Raw genomic sequence first — 11803 nt, forward strand, 5'->3', positions numbered from 1 at the left:
AATATGTTGCTTACAAGAAACATTTGAAGCAGAGAGATACACACAGAGTAAATATAAAAGACTGGAGCAGAATGTATTATGCTTTAGCAGCAGTTAAGCATACATACACACACAGAAACAAACAAACAAAAAATAGGGCTATCAATCCTGATCTCAGAAAAAGCAAAAGAAAAAATAGATCTAATTGAAAGAGATAAGGAAGGAAACTACACCCTGCTAAAAGGTACCATAGATGGTGAACTAATATGGTTACTAAACATATATGTAACAAGTGGTACAGCATCCAAATTCTTAGAGGAGAAGTTAAGTGAGTTACAGGAAGAAATAGAAATCAAAAATATACTAGGGGGTATCTCAACCTCACTGTCTCAAAACTAGATAAATCTAACCACAAAAGTTTAGGAAGTGAATAGAATTTTAGAAAATTTAGATATGGTAACCGCTGATGAAAACTGAATGGGGATAGAAAGAATATGCCTTTTTCTTGGTGGCACATGGCCCTACACAAAAACTAACCATGCAGTAGGGTATAAAATCCTCACAATCTAAAGCAGAAAGGCAGAAATATTAAATGCATCATTTCCAGATCATGATGTAATAAAATTTACATGTAATAAAGGCCATGGAAAGAAAGAGTAAAAACTAATTGGAAACTAAATAATTGAATCCTAAATAATAAGTGGGTCAAACAACAAATCATAGAAACATTCATTAATTTCATCCAAGAGAATGACAATAATGAGACAACATACCAAACCTTACAGGATACATACAGCCAAAGCAATCCTTAGGGGAAATTTTATCTCTAAATGCTTACATGAATAAAATAGAGAAAGAGGAGATCAATGAATTGGGCATGCAACTAAAAAAATATGGAAAAAGAACAAATTTAAAAATATCCAAATAAATATCATATTAGAAATTCTGAAAATCAAAGGAGAGAGTAATAAAATTGAAATTAAGAAAACTATTAAATTACTAAATAAAACTAAGAGCTGGATTTACTTAAAAATATTTAAACACTTGGTTAATTTGATTTAAAAAAAGAATAAAATGAAATCAGTAGCATAAAAAAAAGTGTGACTTCACCACCAATGAAGAGGAAATTAAAACAATAATCAGGAGCTGTTTTATCCAACTGTATTCCAATAAATCTGACAATCTAAGTGAAAAGGATGAATATTTACAAAAATATAAATTGCCCAGATTAACAGGAGAGGAAACAAAACAAGTAGCTCCATTTCAGAAAAAAGAAATTGAACAAGCCATCAATGAGCTCCCTAGGAAAAAATCTCCAGAGTCAAGGGATTTTCAAGTAAATTCTACAAATATTTAAAGAACAAGTAATTCCAATTCTATATAAACTAATTGGAATAATAAGCAAAGGAGTCCCATCAAATTCTTTTTATGATACAAATATAGTGCTGCTACCTAAACCATAAAGAGTCAATTTCCCCAGTGAATATAGTTGAAAAAATTTTAAGTAAAATATTAGCAAAAAAGATTACAACTTATTACCAGGTTAATACACTATGACCAGGTGAGATTTATACCAAGAATGCAGGGCAAGTTCAAAATTAGGAACACTATCACCATAACTGACCATATCAATAACAAAATAGAAATCATATGATTATCTCAGTAGATGCAAAAAAAGTTTTTGGTAAAATGTAACATTTATTCCTATTAAAAACACTACACAGCATAGAAATCAATGAATTCCTCCTTAAAATGATAAGTGGTATCTATCTAAAACCACCAAAAAACATTATATGTAATGGGTTGAAATAAGGATGTCCATTATCACCAATGTTATTCAGTGTTGTACTAGAAACTTTAGCTTTAATAAGAAGAGAAGAAAAAGAAATCGAAGGAATTAGAATAGGCAAAGAAGAAACAGAGCTATCACTCTTTGCAGATGATATGATAGTATTCTTGAAGAGAATCTTAGAGAATCAACTAAAAAAAACTACTTGAAATAATTAAAAACTTTCTTAAAGTAGCAGGATAAAAAATAAACCCACATAAATCATTCACATTTCTATATATTACTAAAAAAAAGTCCAACCATGAGATAGAAAGAGAAATTCCATTTAAAGTCACTGTAGAAAATATAAAATATCTGGGAGTCTATTTGCCAAAACAAACACAGGAACTATATGAATACAATTACAAAACACTTCACACCAATAAAGTCAAATCCAAATAATTGGGAAAATATCATTTGCTAATAGGTATGCGAAGCTAATATAATAAAAATGACAATTCTACCTAAATTAATTTATTTATTCAGTGCCATACCAATCAAACTACTGAAAAATTGTTTTATAGAGCTGGAAAAAATAATAACTAAATTCATCTGGAAGAACAAAATGTCTAAAATATCAAGGGAATTAATGAAATCCATGCAAGAGAAGGTGGCTTAGCCTTACCTGATCTAAAACCGTATTATAAAGTTGCAATCATCAAAACTACTTGGTACTGGATAAGAAATAGAGGGATGGATTAGTGGAATAGATTAAGTACACAAGACACAGTGGTCAATGGCTACAGTAATCTACTGTTTGATAAATCCAAAGACCCAGCTTCTGGCATAAGAACTCACTATTTAACAAAAACTTTTGGGAAAAATGGAAAATACTACAGCAAAACTAGGCATAGAACATCTTACACTGTATATCAAGATAAGATCAAAATGGGTGCATTAATTTAGACATAAAGGGTCATACTATTAGCATATTAGGAGAGTAAGGAATACTTTGCATGTCAGATCTATGAGGAAGGGAAGAAATTATAACCAACAAGAGATAGAGAACATTATTAAATGCAAAATAGATAATCTTGATTACATAAAATTATAATGTTTTTGCACAAACAAGACCAATGCACCCAAGATTGGAAGGAAAGCAGAAAGCTGGGAAACATTTTTTTACTCCCAGTATCTCTGATAAGGCCTTATTTCTAAAATGCATCGAGAAATGAGCCAAATTTATAAGAATATAAGTCATTCTCCAATTGACAAATGGTCAAAGGATATAAAAGGCAGTTTTCAGGTGAAATTAAAGCTCTCTATAGTCAGATGTAAAAATGCTCTAAATCACTATTAATTAGAGAAATGCAAATTAAAATGACTCTGAGGTACCACATCACCCCTTTATGGTAGGCTAACATGACAAAACAGGAAAATGATAAATGTTGGAGAAGGTGTGGGAAAATAAGAACATTATTTTTTTTTCATTTTGTTTTTTTTGCTGAAGTTGTAAACTGATCCAATTGTTCTGGACACTGATTTGGAACTATGTCAAAGGGCTGTAAAACTGTGCATAGCCTTTGATCCAGCAATACTACTACTAGGTCTATATCCCAAAGAGATCATTAAAAAAAAAAAGGACCCATTTGTAAAAAAAGTATTTAGAGCAGCTTTTTTTTTTGCATTGGCAAAGAATTGGAAACTAACGGGATACCCAACAATTGGAGAATGGCTAAACAAGTTGTGGTATATGAATGTAATGGAATACTATTTTACTATAAAAAGTGATAAGCAGGTGGATTTCAGAAAAACCTGGAAAGATTTACATGAACTGATGCTGAGTAAAGTGAGCAGAGCCAGTAGAACACTGTGTATAGCCACATTTTGTGATGACTAACTTCGATAGACTTAGCTCTTCTCAACAATGCAATGTTCTAAGATGATTCCAAAGAACGCATGATGAAAAATTCTTTCCTCATCCGCAGAAAGAACTATGGCATCTGAATGCAGATCAAAGCATACTATTAACTCTTTTGTTTCTTTTTTCATGGTTTTTCCTTTTCATTCTGATTCTTCTTTCACAACATGACTAAATGTGGAAATATGCGCAATATTCTACATACATAGCCTATTTCAGCTTGCGTGCCATCTTGGGGAGGGGAAAGAAAGGGAATGGGAAAATATTTAGAACTCCAAATCTTATAAAAGTGAATGACAAAAAATAAAAAATAATAATTTACTAATTAACTATTTTTAAAAAAAGAAAGAGAAGGAAATCTGAAATGTGGGATATGCTCATTATGGAGACTTTCTGGCAAGACATAGACAATAAACACACTTGATGGGTAGACAAGGATGGGCTATAGTCTGCATCTTTAGAGGTAGTATTCTCGTGAACAAAAGCAGAAACCTATTTTAGTATTTGAACACTTTTATTTTAATCTTCAGTTTTAAAATACATTACAATTTTACAGCCTCTGAATAGATACATTGTCCAGAGGATCAAGATGAACAGAAGAAAAAGCTTTCATTGTTCCTAGGAGAAAACTGTTGGGGAATGCTTATGTTTATTTATTAGCACTCAGTCTGCTTTCACAGTTTTTAAATTTCTTGCTTTCTATCTGCTAAACTCCTGTGTATAAAACTTGCACAGAAGGAGGGAAGAAAACAGTTAAATGTGAAGCTTTCTTCCTCCATAAGAAACCATCTTATCTACAATAAATGTTAACATGCAAATTTAAAATAAAGTAACTTAAAATATATTATTTTTAATTGTGAAGGCAGTGGTTAATTTCAATAGATTTTCAGCAATCATATAGAAGGAGGAAAATGTCCCACACAGTATTCTTTCTTAATTGACATGGAATAAGAGACTGAAAGTGTTATGGCTCTTAGCTCTTTCCTTTTGAGTGCATGCTTAGATGATTTATGTTTTCCATGGTAAAAGGAAGGTGTCACCACTAATATCTGAATTTATTATAGATGTCAAATGAAGTGAAATATACTGTAGCAGAAGAAAATAATAAGTCATTAATATGAAAGTAAATAGTGGATGGATTATAGTATTCATGTCTCATATAGAAAACCATCTCTAATTAGTGAAATATTTTGTTAGATATTCATGAAATATCAGCTAGAGGTTAGACATTGGTAATTTCATATTTTCCCCTTTTCAACACACACACACATCAAAGAAATTTACATTTTGCATCTCAAATTTTTGCATTGGCAAAATGTACAAAGATACATTCAGACTCAAAGTAGGGTAATTTAATAACCCAAAGAGTATTGGGGGAAGTAATGATCATTGTTAGGGAGAAGTAATTTAATTTAGGAGAAAATAGTTATGGGATTCTTCTACAAGCTCTACAGCCATTCTCCCACCCTACCCCTTTTTCCAAGCCATATTCATTAAGATTATGTAATAAAATATAAAAAATTTTGCTGCCTTATAAAGGGGTTTAACTCCATTAAAAAGATATCTGTTCTTCACCCCCACAAAAGAAACCCAACTCTTTTCTACTGACAATCTGTTATGAACTTTCAGCATTCTACCTACTTCATCTAGTGTGTGTGTGTGTGTGTGTGTGTGTGTGTGTGTGTGTGTGTGTGTATGCTATAGACTGTAAGTTTCTTGAGGAAAAATTTTGTCATTCTTCATTTCATAGTGCCTTATAATAAAAAGACAATGAATAAGTGTTCAGATAAACATGGAATGGCAGAATTGAAAAAAAAAACCAAAATAAATCTCAGAAGAATCTCCTTTCCAGGCAGTTGTATCAGTTCTACTTAAAGATCTCCACTGATGGAGCATAGTCAAGACCAGGCCCTTAGGGAGGAGGAGGTGAGAAGATGACTCCAGGATTGCCAACAGGAACATAGAAATCTGGAAGATCAAGCTCATGAAGAGCTTGGAAGAGGCCCACAACAATGGTACCAGTACGATATTGTTGATCATTCCTCCCAAAGACCAGATTTTTCAAGTGGCAACAATGTTAGTTGATGAGTTTAGAACTGTATCTAATATAAAATCTCATGTAAACTGCTCTTGAATTCTAGGAGCCATTACATCTGTAGAGGAAAGACTCAAACTCTATAACAAAGTACCTCCAAATGGTCTGGTTGTTTACATTGGAACAATTGTGACAGAAGGAAAGGAAAAGAAAGTCAACATTGGTTTTGAACCTTTCAAACCAATGAATACATCATTGTATCTGTGTGACAACAAATTCCATATATAGGCTCTTACAGTGCTACTGTTGGATGATAGCAAGTTTGGCTTTATTGTAATAGATGGTAGAGGTGAAATTTTTGGCACTCTACAAGGAAACACAAATTCATTGTAGATATCCCAAAGAAACATGGTAGTGGTGGTCAGTCTGCCTTGCATTTTGCCCCTTTATGTATGGGAAAATGACATAACTATGTAGGCAGCAGAAACTATTGTGTCACTCTTTATTTCTTGGGACAAAGTGAATGTGGCTGGTCTCATTTTAGGTGGATCAGCTTACTTCAAAACTGAATTAAGTCAATTTCACATGTTTGATCAGCCTTTGCAATTGAAAGTTTTAAAATTAGTTGATATCTGCTATGGGGGTGAAAATGTATTCAATCAGGCAACTGAGTTGTCTACTGAAGTCCTCTCTGATGTGAAATTCATTCAAGAGAAGAAACTAATAGGATGATACTTTGATGAAATTAGCCAAAACACCGGGAAGTACTATTTTGGAGTTGAAAACCTACCAAAGGCTTTGGAAATTCGATCTGTAGAGACACTGATAGTCTATGAAAATGTAGATATCATGAGATATTCTTCATTGCCAAGGCACAGAAGGAGAGAAGATTCTGTATTTGACATCAGAGCAAGAGCATGATAAACCTCACTTTACAGAGAAAGAGACAAAACAGGAACATGAGTTGATAGAGAGCAGACCACTACTGAAATAGTTTGCTAGCAAGTATAAGGAATTAGGAGCAAAGTTGGAAATGGTTACAGACAAGTCACAGGAAGGATGCCAGTTTGTGAAACAATTTGGTGGGATTAGAGGCATCTTGTGGTACCAAGTAAATTTCCAGGGAATGGAATATCAAGAGGAAGATGATGAATTTTTTTTTTTAAGCAATTGGGATTAAGTGACTTGCCCAGGGTCACACAGCTAGTAATGGTCAAGTGTTTGGTCTGAGTCCGGATTTGAACTCAGGTACCCCTGACTTCAGGGCTGGTGCTCTATCCACTGCACCACCTAGCTGCCCCAGATGATGATTTTTTTTTTAATCTGGTTGACTGCTAGGTATTCGTATTGGGTCTTTCCCTCCAGAACGCAACCCAAGGAGCAAAGGCATGTTGGAAACAAAGCAAGTCCCTTCCTTATGACTGAAATATTTTCAGAACTTGTTCAATGAGTATTGATATTAACAAGAAAACACAAATAAAAAACCCCAGCCTGCACTTTGATTTGTCACGGTGTCAGTGCAGCAGTAAACTACTAATTTCCTAAATCCCACTATGGGCTAATTAAAAAAAAAAAGAATCAGTATTTTTTTTTACTCAGTGGTGAACTTGGTTGTTCTTATATTTTTTGGGTAAAATGATTTTTTTTACTTTCATACATAGAAGCAAAAAATATTTTAACTGCTATAAACCCCTCAAAAGTTAATAGAAGTAAGATCATATTGGTTTGTTTCTTACTGTGACTGGAGAAAATTTCAACTGCTGCATGTCATGGTGCCCCATTTATATGGCATTCTCAGCTTAGACTGCATAAGAAGATATATATGTGGTGAAATATTGGGAAGATGGGTAATTCACTGCTTTTAAGGCATTTCATTTTACTTGTGGATAGTGCTAATTGTTTGCAAGTATCTTCTTGAATATATCATTTAAAAGACTTTCCATTATTCTTTACTTGTAATTTACTCTTCTCGACTGAGTAAATTTGTAAGTCACACACATACACACACACACACACACACACACACACACACACACACATTATAGATTCTAAGGGAATTAGATGATATAGTGGATAAAGCATTGGATTTGGAGTAATGAAGACCTGAGTTGAAATCCAGCTTCAGATGCTTATGAGCTGTGTGATCCTGGGTAAATCATTTAACTTCTCTTCTTTCACTTTTCCCAACTGTACAATGACTATAATGATACCACCTACTTCCTAGGTTGCTGTGAAGATCAAGTGAGATAATCAATCAATCACCAATCAATAAACATTTATTAAGCACCTAATATATGCTAAGTATTGTCCTAAGCACCGGAGATACAAAAAGCAGCAAAACACAGTCCAAGCCTTCAAGGAGATTACAATCTAATAGGGTAGACAACATGCAAAGAAATATATACAATTCAAGCTATTATACAGGATAAATAGAAAATCATTAACAGAAGAAAGGCACTAAAATTAAGAAGGGCTAGAGATTGCTTCCTGTAGAAGGTTGGGTATTAGTTGAGACTTAAAAGAAGACATGGAGTTTAGTAGTCAGAGCAGAGGAGGGAAAGCATGCCAGGCATGGGGGACTGCCAAAGAGAATTTCCAAAGCTAAGAATGTAGTGTCTTATTTATGGAAAAGCGAGGAGATCAGTGTCAAAGGATGGGAGAGTACTTGTCTGGGAATTAGGTGTAAGAACACTGGAAAGGTAGGAGGGGTGTGGGTTACAAAAGGCTTTGAATGCCAAGCAGAGCACTTTGTATTTGCTCCTGGAGGCAATAGTAAGTTATGGGTATTTGCATAGTAGGAAGCTGACATGATCACACCTCTGTGTTTTAGAAAAATCACTTTAGCACTTGAATGGAGGGTGGACTGGAGTGGGGTAAGATTTCAGACAGGCAGACCCATCAGGAGGCTATTACCATAGTCCAAGTGTAAGTTGATGAGGGCCTCCACAAGAATGGTGGCAGTGTCAGAGGAGAAAATGGGGTATATTCTGAGAGATATTGCAAAGTGAGATCAACAGACTTTGGCAACACCTTGGAAATGGGTAGTGAGAGATAATGAAGAATCCAGGATGACTCCTGGATTGTAAGCCTAAAGAACTGAGAGGATAGGGACAGTTAAGTGGTGCAGGGGATAGAGCACTGGCACTGGATTCAGGAGAACCTGATTTCAAATCTGGCCTCAGACACATAACACTTACTAGCTGTGTGACCCTAGGTAAGTCACTTAACCCCATTGGCTAGCCAAAAAAAAAAATTGAGAGGATAGTATTTCCAGATAATATTTGTAAAGGACTTTGCACAATCCCTAGTAATAAATGCTTCTTTTCTTCCTCCCCTCCTTCCTTCCCCCCCTTCTTACCTTTCTTCCTCTTTTGCAAATGATGAAGAACTGATAGATAAAAGGGTGTTCTTAAACTGGAAAAGGGTTGAACAAATTATACCATATGAATGGAATCAAATGTTATTGTGCAATAAAAAAAAATATTAAAATGGAAAATTTCAGGAAAAGTTGGGAAAACTAGTACAAATTGATCCAAAATGAAGTAAGCTTAACCACTAGAACACCTTTGAAAATAATAATAACAATAACAATATTGAAAAACAATGTCAGAAGACATAAAAACTCTTATCAGTTTATTTTTACCAACTATACATATTTCTTACAAGAGTGATTTTTTTATGCTGAGGGCACATTATGAATATTTGTAGATGCTACATTGCAGTTCTGATTCATATTGATCTTGAAGTTCAATAAAAATTCCAGATCTTAGGGGCAACTAGGTGGCACAGTGGATAGAGCACCTGGATTCAGGAGAACCTGAGTTCAAATTTGGTCTCAGACACATAACACTTACTAGCTGTGTGACCATGGGCAGGTCACTTAACTCCATTGCCTAACCAAAAATAAATAAATAAAATAAAATTCCAGATCTCTTTCAAAACAGCAGCTACCTACACAGACCACCTCACTATCTTTTCTGGAATTGTTTATTTGTACCCAAATAAAAGACTTTTCATTTATCCTTATTAAAATTAATCATTCTGTAGCTTCATCTGATCAAGGTCCCTCCTAATTATTCTAATTTTCTGTGATTATGTAATATGAATTTTAACTAATTTGTGAATCACCTGGATAGAGCAATGTTTTTTTTTAATGTCTTCATTTTTTTGACTGAAATCAATTTTTTTTGTGTGTGTGTGTGTGTGTGTAAGCAAGTTCAGTTTTCTGACAGTTTAGCTCAGAACATTTCCCTATCTTTAGTTGATTTTGTCAGCACAATGTGTGATTTTGTGCTATATGTACATTTGATTGCTCTCATATTTTAAATTCTATAGTTTTAGAAATGAATGTTTCTTCAAGGAAACATAAAACAGGTGTTCTAGAGTACATTCCAGTTAGAAATATGGCAAAACTTATCGTAGGTTAAGTAAAATATTTCAAGGATTGTTCAATGCCCATAATAAAAGAGTATCCCTCAGAGCAAAGCACAATGAAGTAGACCCCCCAAAATAACACAAGACAAGTGAAACAAAAAATGTCCAACACTGGCATATCAGTAATGTAAAAGAACCTAATTAATTTATGCAAAATAAGTAAAGACATTTAGAAGGACCTGGCATTTTAAGTGGTTATTATTGATTCCTCTTTTGTGGGGCATAGGCTCCTTGAACTTGGAAGAACAGTGAGAGGGCCAGTAAAGCAAATTAAAAAACATAAACAAAAATCTCAACCCTGCTACCTACTGCTATGAAGAAGCGGAAAAAAAATAAACCTGTCATGGGTACAGTAACTCAAAGTTTACTATAATGAAGATTTAAAAATTTAGTTTTTGCTGATAAAATTCACTTTTTTTTTTCATTTAAGACTACACCTGAAGTGTTGTCAGACAATGCCCAGGCAGGCTTCTAAAATCTGGGTAACTTCATCAAAGTGTCCACATTTTATTTTTCCACTGAAGAATAAAACTTGAAATTTGAAAATCTGAAATTTTTAACCATTAAGGGGATGATAAGCACTGATTCATATATTGGTATTCTGAGGAGAATTATTTTTAATTATAGAAATTCCCAGATGAAGCTGTAATACAGCAACGCATACTTGCACCATGCCATATGACTTAAAATGTTAAAAAACATTTGTCCAATTGATGGAGATAAAAATGTTTCAGTGTCTTGGGAACTTGGTAACTTAAATTCCATTGGAAACAAATGAGCTGTAGTCAAGGATAGATATGGAATAAGGGACTATTCATCAAAATCATTCAAAATGTGTGCTACCACGATGAAGAATTAAAGACTGTGTCAAAATCCTGGAAACTAAATATCAAGAGGGGGAAAATGATTACAGCAAATGGAGGATATATTATACCTCAAAACTATTAATATAAATATTTGTAAAAATAATGCTTATGTTTGCACATTTAATTATTTCACTTTGTCAAGATGATTGGCAAATAATGTACTCCTTTTCTTCCCATTCTCATGCCAAAAAAGTAGGGGACAACTTTCTTTCTTCCCTTCCATTCCTTTCCCTTCCCTTCCCTTCCATTTTTTTCCTTCCTTCCTTCCTTCCTTCCTTCCTTCCTTCCTTCCTTCCTTCCTCCCTCCCTCCCTCTCTCTCTCTCTCTCTCTCTCTCTCTCTCTTTCTCTCTCTCTCTCTCTCTCTCTCTCTCTCTCTCTCTCTCTCTCTCATAATGCCCAATGCTAGAATCATTACTTTAATAAAAATAAAAGTCAACTAACTGAACAAATCTTTCATAAATTGAACATTGCATATAGTTTGAGGAAATGTAGTTTAGTATTTAAACATCAAGCATTTATCAGATGCTTAACTAACTAAAAGGCCTGACATGCATCATGTTTTTCCTTGATCTTATATTTGCTTCTTAATGTATTAAAGAAAGTCTAACTGACATGGTTAACTAGTAACCATTAACTTTAGGGCTTGACACTCATAAATAATGTGGTAGAAAGTCTTCTGTTCAAATTCTAAATGGCTTCCTATGTTTCAATTCAATCAGGTCTGATTTAGTTTCAAGGAATAGCTAATGTGTCAGGAAATGGCAAATAAATGATAAATGAATAGGAATCAAAATAATGT

General features: G+C 33.8%; 1 pseudogene; it reads left to right on the forward strand.

The window, feature by feature from the left end:
- The first annotated feature begins 1532 nt into the window (after positions 1–1532).
- Positions 1533–6883, forward strand: LOC110193555 (eukaryotic peptide chain release factor subunit 1 pseudogene; annotated as a pseudogene).
- The last annotated feature ends 4920 nt before the right edge of the window (positions 6884–11803 follow it).

This window comes from Phascolarctos cinereus, unplaced genomic scaffold (assembly GCF_003287225.1).
Source record: "Phascolarctos cinereus isolate Bilbo 61053 unplaced genomic scaffold, phaCin_HiC Scaffold_4;HRSCAF=312, whole genome shotgun sequence".
Lineage (NCBI taxonomy): Eukaryota > Metazoa > Chordata > Mammalia > Diprotodontia > Phascolarctidae > Phascolarctos > Phascolarctos cinereus.